Source organism: Acartia tonsa, chromosome 7 (genome assembly GCF_053477335.1).
Source record: "Acartia tonsa isolate MP-2025a chromosome 7, ASM5347733v1, whole genome shotgun sequence".
Lineage (NCBI taxonomy): Eukaryota > Metazoa > Arthropoda > Copepoda > Calanoida > Acartiidae > Acartia > Acartia tonsa.
In genome coordinates, this window is record NC_137266.1 from 10,085,598 (window position 1) to 10,097,100 (window position 11,503).

An 11,503-nucleotide genomic window follows, 5' to 3' on the forward strand; every position below is an offset into this window, starting at 1 on the left:
ATAGAGATTTTGTGAGATGATTACAATATATTATTAATAGATATAAAATAGCCTATAAATATTAAGTAGCTGAGACGCTTTTTAACTTACTTAAGTCCTGCTGTCAATCTCAAGAATTAAGAAAAATTATGTCTTGTTTCAGATAAAAAAACAACAAACTTTTTTAATTTAAATAAAAAGAGATGATATCATCTCAGGATTTGTATTGATTAGCAGAATCTTAACAATTAAAATTATATATCTATCTATTTTAATAGCTGAGAAGTCCTAAGGCAGATGAAAAATAACAAGGTGTTGCTTCATAAGACCTAATATGACATAAGACCTACACTCATAAGACCTAATATTACAAACTATGACTCTGGCAGAGAACAACATTTTTTTTACAAAAGGTTAGGTTAGGTCATAGGCCAGGGGGCCGAGCGCCCGCGGCTAGGCAGGCTAGGGGGACGAGCGCTGTGGCTAGAGTTCATAGTTCTGTCAGGGATTGTATACAAATTTTCAAAATTGAAAAAAAAATTGTAAGGGGATAATACCGATAAATTATATCTTATTTCATTAGGTCTTATGAGAGTAGGTCTTATGTCACATTAGGTCTTATGAGTGTAGGTCTTATGTCATATGAGGTCTTATGAGTGTAAGTCTTATGTTCTTTTAGGTCTTATAAGTGTAGGTCTCATGAGTGTAGGCCTTATGAAGCAACACCTTGCACATTGGTAAGGGGAATCTTCCCACAAAAAAAAATCTACCGTCAATATTAGATAAAGGCCATTTAGATCTAATGTACTCCTATTTTTACTAATGGAATGACAGACTGACTGTGGGTTAGAAGCAGCTTCGATATTTTCGACAATTTTCTTAAGTAGTAAAGAAATTTCAATTTTAACCAGGCTCTAAATATAGGAAACGATATCTATCTTATCTAAATGAGTTTGTCTTTTAATAAAATATGTAGATAGAATAACACACAAAGATTCATCTTTTACATATAAAAACATAAAATATTCTGATAATGAAGGCATAATGATAATAGATTTGTTATTGCTTGTAAATATAGGTCAATGAGGCTATCAACATTAGCTGGAGATAAAATACATAGATACATATTTTCAGGATAAACAAGGATGATCATAATCTTCAGTAGTAAACCTTATATTGTGTAATATTATGTTGCATACAAAGTCTTAATTTAATATACTAATAGTTCAATATACCAGTAAATAAAACATAAAGACAGAAAAACAGATTTAGTTTTTGAATAAAACATTATTACCATTATCAAAAGAATCTATTATCATAAAAACTAAATCTATAATGAAGAAGTTTGAATAAATACTGGTCTATTATGAGCACAGCTTCATTATAATAACATGTGTCAATTATTACGTCCTTCAAAAACGTGAGAAATATTGATTATTCAGTTACTATAACAAAATGTCAGATTTTTCTTGTGAAAGTTCCAACCCATAACTCATCTTAAAATCAGTATATTACACGTACGTGAAATGTTTGGAAGAAGTGTTGCCTGGCTATAAATATCTAATCAATAACTAACTTTGTTTGTATGTCTCTTTGATTATTCTTGTTTTTTTTGTGAAGATTCTCCAAAACACTTAGGTCTACATATTGTTACGAACATTGTCTTCCATGTTCTGTGAGATCTTCATTATAAAAAGAATAAAACTATTATTCTTTAGTAATGAGTGTTGAATGAATCTTGATCTTTATGGGTCATTATACTCTCATTATTCCTACATAGAGTAACATATATATAGAGTAAATCAAAGAGTCAATAATAGATATTTATCGCATCGTGTTATATTCAGCTTTCCGCTGAAATTAAAATGAACGCACTTGTGAACAAAACGGGTATTAATACTATGGTTTTTTTTTATTTTAGTATTTGTGGAAATTTGTCTGTAATGCAATGCTAAACATGAATTTTTCGGAATTGATGATAACTGGTTCTAATCCTGCCTATATTAATCGAGTTCGAAGCCAAACTGCAAAATCTATTTGCCTCTATTTGTGGCCTTTAAACTTTAAAAGAAGGGGGGGGGGGGGGGGAAATAGATCAAAAATTAAGAAAGGGGATAGAGGAATTTTTTCTTGGGGCGATTTTTTAGGAGGAGTGTGGATGTTTTTTTATCATATCCTATCCAAGGGGAGGTCAGTCGAAGTCAGAAAAATATAAATTTATAAAGTTTTATTAAACATCATTTTATGATAATAAATAAAAAGAAATATCACAACAGTATTAAGTATAAAATCCTGTAATTTATTACTCTTGTATTTGTAATAAATCTAAGGTCATGACTGAAGCCAATTTTATTTTCTCTAATATTATACAAACGTATTTGTTATATTGCCACTCAGTAGCGCAGCAATTAGGTAATAATTATTGCTTTTTGATATAACTAGCACCTTTGACACCAACCTTTTAGGTGTTTATGATTTGAATGAAAAATAGAGGGGAGGCTAGTTGTTTGGTGTTTAAGATATTGACTTAAATTCATAAAAAAAGTAAATCATTTTCTTCACTTAAATAATTTACTTCTAAATATAGCAATATTTATTATTGCAAATTATCAGACAACGGCAAATTATACTTTTTTTCTTAAATTACAAAAGAAACAAAGTGGGAAAAAAATTGATACTAAGATGTAACTTTTTTTACCTATAAAAAAAAACTATTTGTAGCAACAATTTTAAACAGTAGTTGGGGTATTTAAAGTGTTGATCGCTCTCAAACTTTGAAACCCTTCATCATACCAACACTCAAAATCTATAAAAATAAAATAGATTTCTCACCTCAAACCTTGGAAACCCCACCTTTTATCCCCATCAAAAATAAGCTTGGATGTTCTAAAATACTAGGGTTTTACTACTTAAATGGTATAATGTAGCTTCATATGAAGTATATTAGTAAGTCATTTTGACTTCCTTACATAACATACTTATGGAGTAAGAACTCTATTGAAACTTTTTTGTGATTCTAGTAAATTATGACACCCTGGAACCCAACCTATATTTTTATGTTTTGTTATGTTGCTCCCTCTATGAGATATTTCCGGAATTTTATGACTGCTACTTGCTAAATATGCATACATGCATGATAATAGAGTTTTTATAAAGTGATGATACAAGACATTCTGTGTTTATATTTTTTGTATACTTAACCCTTAACAGTCGGGCCCCTTGCAGCACCTTAATCAGTCGGAGGGGGGGGGGGGCGTTCAACGCCCTCCCATATTATCTCAGTTCCTATTAGAGCTAGAGGGCTAAATTTTTTTGTACAAGTCCCCTGTGTTATGATGAATTTCCGACTTAAAGTAAGTCAAAGTCAATTTTCGCTTCCTTCACCCTTTTATTTAACAACCTTTGTTTTTAGGTCCTTTTTTACTTAAAAATTTCAAACGGCTGTAATTTTCTTATTTTTGAAGCTTGAAGAACAATTTTTTTGCAGAAAATGTTTATCTTTATGTAAATTTTATATTTGAAATGTCAAAATATAAATTTCAGCGGCCGCAGCTGTACTTGGCAGCTGCCAGCCGCCGCAGTCGGCGGTCGGCGGGAAAACGGCGGTGGATCTTTATGAAATTTTAATACGTTATGTAGACATGTAAGAAAAGCTTAAGTTTAAAATTTGAAGTCTCTAAGTCAAAAATTGAGGCCACAGGAGCCTTTTAAAGATTTCTGGAGACCTGGAGGATCAGGACCTGCAGGATCATATCTGGAACCTGAAATTGACTTGAACATCTGTATTTCATATAAAGATGTACTACTAGAGGATATTTTAGTATTTTGGCAAGATAAAATACTTTGTTTAAGTCAAAAAATATTTTTGCTCTTTACCTGGATGACCCTGCCAGGTTTGCTGGCATCCTGTGCCCGCCAGGATGGAGATATTCAAAAAATTCCAACTCTCAGTTATGTGTCATACCCAAACTTAAAAAGTCACGCAGTTTGGGCTCTTTATCTTTCACACACAGAAAATGAGATAGAAAAAACCGGATGGGGGGGGGGCGTTCAACGCCCCCCCCCCCCGACCGTTAAGGGTTAAAGAATCTTAAAGAAATTTTTTGATACCTTTCATAAGTTTTAAAAGTTTCTGGCAACCCTTTCTAAATCGTACCTAACTACTAAAGGAATCACCATGCAAAATTTGAAATCGATAGGACAATTCTAACATGTATAAATTAACGAAAAAAGCTGTTTAAAATGGACGTACGGACATTTTGGTAATGATTATAGAGTTGCTACGCTTTCTAAATCGTACCTAACTACTAAAGGAATCACCATGCAAAATTTGAAATCGATAGGACAATTCTAACATGTATAAATTAACGAAAAAAGCTATCCGTGACGGACGGACGGACGTACGGACGGACGGACCGACCCTAATTATAGAAAAGCTTCGCTTTTAAAAATAGCACAAAACCACCTAGAAATCTATCTGAATCTTCCCTAAAAATGAACTTATGCAGTTTAGTGTTTAGTGAGATTTGAGAGCAAAAAATTACTTTTTTGTGAAATAGGATTTGCTAATGGCATAATATTCCATTATGATCATCAAGTTTTTTTTGCTTATCTATGAAATAAACCATTGCATTTGATATATAATCAAACTATACTTCTATTAGATACTGTCTAATATACACAGTGTACTACATGCCTAATAAGCCAAATCTACATGGAAACATTAAATGTACATTAATATACACTTTTTGGACATTAACAAAGCATTTGCCCCATACTGAGGGCATCCACTTTTTTTTGTAGGATTTTTGTTATGAGATCAAGATTTATAACTAAAAAAACACCCAGGCTCCATAACGAGGTCCTAGGACAAACGCAGGAGTCCCAAACGTCGAAGTGGACACTTAACCTAACCTAACCTATTTTAGACCATCTTTTAGGTCTTTTAAATGCCTAATACCTGCGGGGGGGCTTGTTTGTACAATTATATCTTAACCTAACCTAACTAATACTTAATACTAGAAATGCCTGGATGTACCATCCAGGTTTAGATAAATTAGTGAAAATTATTGTTTCCTTTTTTTATAATACATTATTGGTATTGCATCTTATAGCTATTCTTTCATAGCGTAGTGGTATGATATGAGAGAATGGGGTACGAAGATCAGTGGTTCAATTATTGTTGTTAGAATAAACATATTTTATTTCCTTTAAAAAAAATTTAATTTTTTATTAAATAAATAAAATAAAACTAAAACTTATTTTGAAAAGTCACTTAAAATCTTTAAAAAAGCAATTTAAAAAAAATGTTGCCAAGCCTCGAACCGACTTTCTTGGCCCTAAATATTCTAAAGAATATTTCTTTTTATGACATTGCACATAGGGGCAAGAAGGGGCATCAATTCACCACCCCCAAATCAAGTTTTAAACATTCTATGAGTATTATCATACCCAATGTACATCAGATTTCAAAGGAATCGTAAAAATACGCTTTTCAAGTAAGCATTCTAATGCATGGAAGTCAAGAAATGCAAAAATTTTCTTACAGAAAAAGGCATACTTTTTGTGTTTCACCAACAATTTTAAAAGTATTATAAAATCTCTTAGAATTAACGTAATTAGACAAAATAACTTTTGATGAGTCATGCATTACATATATTTTGACACTATAAAAGAAAAAAACACAAATTGAAGAAATTAGTCCTAAATAATTCTAGTTGAAGTCAAGATTTTAGTTTTTTTTTGTTTGTTTTTTAATCAACTTTTAAGATCACAGTAAGAGGAAACATGTTTTCGCCGGGTGTCGCCGGCTAAAAAAACGATATTTGATTACCCAAAGACATATTTTAATCGCCAGTACTGGTTTCACTTACCCCCCTGCGCCCCCGTAGGGGTTTTTAGTCCGTTTTCTGAACGTAAGTGCACAAAAAGTTTGTAAGAAAAAGCGTTTAAATGCACTTTTAAAGTCAAAACTTAAGATATAATTCAAATAAATAAAAGACACAAAAACATAGACATATTGGGAAATATTTATTCTGACTTAGAATTAAAGTTAATAATAAGTATTTTCAAGTTCTATTCCACTAAATGATTGGAAGGAGAGGGGGGGGGGGGGCTAAACCTAAATCTAAACTTCTTTATGTTTGATGTTTTAATGTAACTAAATAATCGTTTCTATAGATTATTACATATATCAGGGATCTAAAGGGATAAGACAAAGGTCAATAAATTGTTGTACATCCCCAATGATAATACACAAAATTACCCCTTGTGTAGATTAAAGTTAGTAGTTAAAACGTTTGAACACACAACTGTAAAACTTTTGGGACTAGTGTTATAAACAGCCCAATGTCCCCTACCTCACTGCGGAAAGGTAAAGTACTTTTACTTAACTTAAACAGGCTAGAACTGTCCTATCGATCTCAAACTTTTCATGCTGATTTCTACAACAGTTAGGTACGACTTAGAAAGCACAGCAACTCTATAATCGTTACCAGAAAGTCCGTACATCCATTTATAACAAGCTGAATTTTACTTTTTTGACAACAAATAATGGTTTTGAATGTTACAAATATCCTATGCATCTGATTTTTTGAATTCTGATTCCTATTTCAATAAGGTGTAATGTTATAAGCGAAGCAACTCTATAATCAAGTCCTAAAAACGTCAGTATGTCCTTAAACAGTAACATGTATTTAATCAGTTTTAATTACAATTTTGTATAGACATGCATTAATATTCAGTTCTGACACTTCACAAGTGTTAATGTTTGTTTGTCCTTCCATTTCAGAGCTTCGCTTCTTTCATGGATGTTGTCATCCTTGTTTAATTACCTCTTGGGGCAAATCCCCTAAAGGCTAGGAGCGAAGCCGCTAGTATTCATATGAACAGTAAACAAGAATCATAATATCATTATAAATATAGATATTAGTTAATAAAAATTTATGTTAATCATGCCCACATTTATAATGGATTTATTAAACATAAAAATAAAGTGAAACTTGTAGCTTGCTAAAATAAGGATCCCCATCCACCCCCTTTACACCATCCCCTCCCCTCCTACTGAAATGAATTACATGACCCCAAATTTGACACTTTGAACACTAAAATCGGACTACAATTGACATAGTTACACTTTTAAGTGCCCAAAAAGCTAGTGATAGGGTAGCTGCGGTACTAAAAAATTCTCATATTGCTCTGATAACCAAAACCCCTAATTAGACGATTTAAACACGAAATTCAAGATAGTTGATGGATAGATAGATGGATAGATAGATGGATGGATAGATAGATGGATAGATAGATGGATAGATAGATGGATAGGTAGATGAATAGATATATGGATAGATAGATGGATAAGTAAATGGATAGACAGATGGATAGATAGAGGGATAGATTGATGGATGGATAAATTGATAGTTGATGGATAAAGAGATGAATAGTTGATGGATAGATAGATGGATAGATAGATGGAAAGATAGATGGATAGATAGATGGATAGATAGATGGATAGATAGATGGATAGATAGATGGATAGATAGATGGATAGATAGATGTATAGATAGATGAATAGATAGATGGATAGATAGTTGGATAGATAGATGGATAGATAGATGGATAGATAGATGGATAGATAGATGGATAGATAGATGGATAGGTAGATGGATAGATAGATGGATAGATAGATGGATAGATAGATGGATAGATAGATGTATAGATAGATGGATAGATAGATGGATAGATAGATGGATAGATAGATGGATAGATAGATGGATAGATAGATGGATAGATAGATGGATAGATAGATGGATAGATAGATGGATAGATAGATGGATAGATAGATGGATAGATAGATGGATAGATAGATGGATAGATAGATGGATAGATAGATGGATAGGTAGATGGATAGATATATGGATAGATAGATGGATATATTGATGGATAGATAGATGGATAGGGTAAGGGGGGGCTATTTTCGGGAGGGGTTAATCTGGTAATTTTCTATCTACCTTCATAAAATGACATTTATCTTCATGTTTCTTTCAAATGACAGAAAAAAACATAAAAGCAAATTTGTTTGTTGTTAAATTACCTACAAAAAAGTATAAAATGAAATTTTTGTGAGATGAATTTTAAGGGTACTAAATAATTAAATCCCCTTTTTGGTTGATTTGCCCCAATGTGCATTGTAAACAATATCAGTAATTAATAAAATAAAACTAATTTTGAAGTCCCTTAATATATTTAAAAAGGTAATTAAAAAAAAAATTATTGCCAAGCCTCGAACCGACTTCCATGGCCCTAAATATTTTAAAGAATACTTTATACTAATTGTTTAAATTAACTGATCATTAAAGCTTTCCTCTTTAGCTCAGTGGATAAATTTTATTGTTAATATTTTATCCAAGCAGTCTGAAGCACCTAAGATCGAAACCTCTTCGGGTATTTAAAAAATATTTTTATCTGTATAGAGAGAGAAAGAGAAAGAAAGATATTGTTGTGTGGAGGGGGGGGGGGGGTAATTTTTTTCCAGAACAATTTCTCTTGGGTGGGTGGTTTTACCCTCTTCCAAAATAGTTAGAAACCTTCCCAGAACCTATGATAAGCTACCCTGTAAAGGAGAACCATATGGGTTCAGGGGTTAGCGAGATCCTTTGTCACAAACAAACAGACAGACAAATAAACATTCTGTTACTTTATTATATGGATGATAGCTTTAATAGTTTATTATACATGCGGGCAATAGAACTGGAATTCTTGATAAGTTACTTGGGGGGTTTTGAACCGGCGACCTATAAGCTTTGAGGGATACTTAATATTATAGGAGGAAAGAGAGAGAGAGAGAGAAAGAAATTCGTAGGTTGCGTAATTTTCAATCATCAGCGACCGTTTAAACAGATATATATTTGTCTGTGTGTTTGTATGTTTGGAGGGTAGGGCGAGTAATATAATAGTTATTTAAAGCATCGTATTATTAACTATTATTATATAACACTGGCTTTAATCTGAAATGATTGTGCATTTTTATATTCATAGAAAACTGGATATAATAAGATGTTAAATATATTTTTCAGTCTGTTATGTTAAATAAAATTTTTTTTTTACATGAATGTCCCCACCTGGAGTCGATCTTGGATAGCCACGACCTTAGCCTTACAACGTACCCCTATGCCACAAAAGCCGCATTAATATCAAACAAAAATTGGTCATGTTTTTACAACCCAAAACAAAATTAATAATGGGGATTAATCAACCCTTCTTTTTCTTCCATTGTTCTTTCCTTGAACTTTCCTTGAATATTAATATTTTTCTTCCATTGCACAGTGGGCCAGAATTGGCCAAAACGGTTCAAAATTCAATAACTCAAAAACTATTGGTTTTAGAGAAAAAATTGTAAAACATGAAATGTCTATCTATGCTAAAACTAAAAGTTTGCTTATTTGTGTATACTCAATTTTGGGGGAATTTTCGCAGATTTTTTTTTCAATTACTACTAAACTTCATTTTACAGTTTCAACATCAAAAGAACAATTTCATATTTTTAAATTTTAAGCAACTTTGCTTTTATGTACAATTAACCTCTGACCACTCCTTCATGTGGTTTTGGTGTATTTTTCGCGGATTTTTTTTTAAATTACCACCAAACTTTATTTTACAGTTTCAACACCAAAAGAACAATTTCATATTTTAAATTTTAAGCAACTTTGCTTTTATGTACAATTAACCTCTGGCCACTCCTTCATGTGGTTTTGGTGTATTTTTCGCGGATTTTTTTTTTAATTACTACCAAACTTCATTTTACAGTTTCAACACCAAAAGAATAATTTCATATTTTTAAATTTTAAACAACTTTACTGTTATGTACAATTCACCTCTAACCACTCCTTCATGTGATTTTGGTGTATTTTTCGTGGTTTATTTTAACCTACAGAACTTCATTTCACAATTATTGGTTGAAACGTTTGAACACTTAACTTAATGAAACAACTAATCAAAATTAACTAAAGCCAACTAAAGTTGAAAAGCCAAGGAAGAAAACATTTTTATAAAACTTTTGTATTAAACACATTGTCCCCTCTCACTCTCTCTGGAAAAAGCAGTATAGTAGTTTGGGAGGGAGGGGGCATTGGGCTGTTTATTACTTTAGTCCCCAAAGTCTTATAATAACTTTTTCTTATTCATTGACTTGACAACATTGGGGACTTATTATTAAATTTTGATTGTTTGGTTCTGAAAGTTGAGTGTCCAAACATTTTAACCAATAATTGTAATCTACAGAAGGGGTAATTTTGTGTATCATCATTGGGGATGTACATCAAATTATTGGCCATTGTCTCATCCCTTTTGACTTCTGAATAGTAGTATAGCTATGCATAAGCAACAATTGTTAAAGGCTAAGCTTTTCTATAATTCTGGTCGTTCTATCCGTTTGTCCGTTCAAAACGTATAGCTCCTTTCAATAATTGAGACAAGTTATAAATGTCCAATCGATTTCAAACTTTTCATAATAATTCCAACAGTAGGGTACTATCTAAGAATCTTAGTATTCAATGCGTTTTTACTTTATAAAGATGCATGGTTTTCATTCTTGTTCAAGGGCGTGCAAACATTTTTAACTGGGGAGGGGGGAAATACCCAGTTTGAAAAAACTAGACTAAGAAACATTAATAACAAGGATGACAAAATCCATAATAATCAATATAAATATCTCCACAACTTATATTATTAATTTATTTTATCCAGGGATCACAGGGGATAAGACAATGGACGGTATATTGATAATGATAATAGATTAACAAGGATGACAACATCCATAAAAGCGAAGCACTGAAACGGTAGGACAAACAGACATTAACATTTGTATAGTGTCTAAACTGAATAATCGAATATAAAAGAATAGAGTCGAAGCAAAATTGTAAGTAAATTTGTTGAAAAACTGCTTGATGCAGGATAATGTTTATGGACATACTTACGTTTTTAGGACTTGATTATAGAGTTGCTTCGCTTATAATATTGTTCTTTGTTGTCCCAGAAATCAATATACCAAAAATCAGATCAAACGGATAATTAGATCACATAAAAATTTGTTGTTAAAAAATTAGAAAAATCAACATGTTTAAAATGGACATACGGACATTCTGGTAATGATTATAGAGTTGCTACGCTTTCTAAATCGTACCTAACTACTAAAGGAATCACCATGCAAAGTTTGAAATCGATAGGACAATTCTAACATGCCCAATTTAATGAATAAAAGCTATCTATCTCGGACGGACGGACGGACGGACGTACGGACGGACGGACGGACGGACGGACGGACCGACCCTAATTATAGAAAAGCTTCGCTTTTAACAAAGTTCGGGGGAAGGGGGAATATGAATGTTAAATACACAAATACCAAAAGTTTTAAACTTATGCTTATTTATTCGCTGGATTAAAAACTTTGGGTACCTTTATCAAATTTGAGTTCTATAAAAGCTTCTAAATGTTTCAACTAATGGGTAATTTTAATCTACAGAAATGT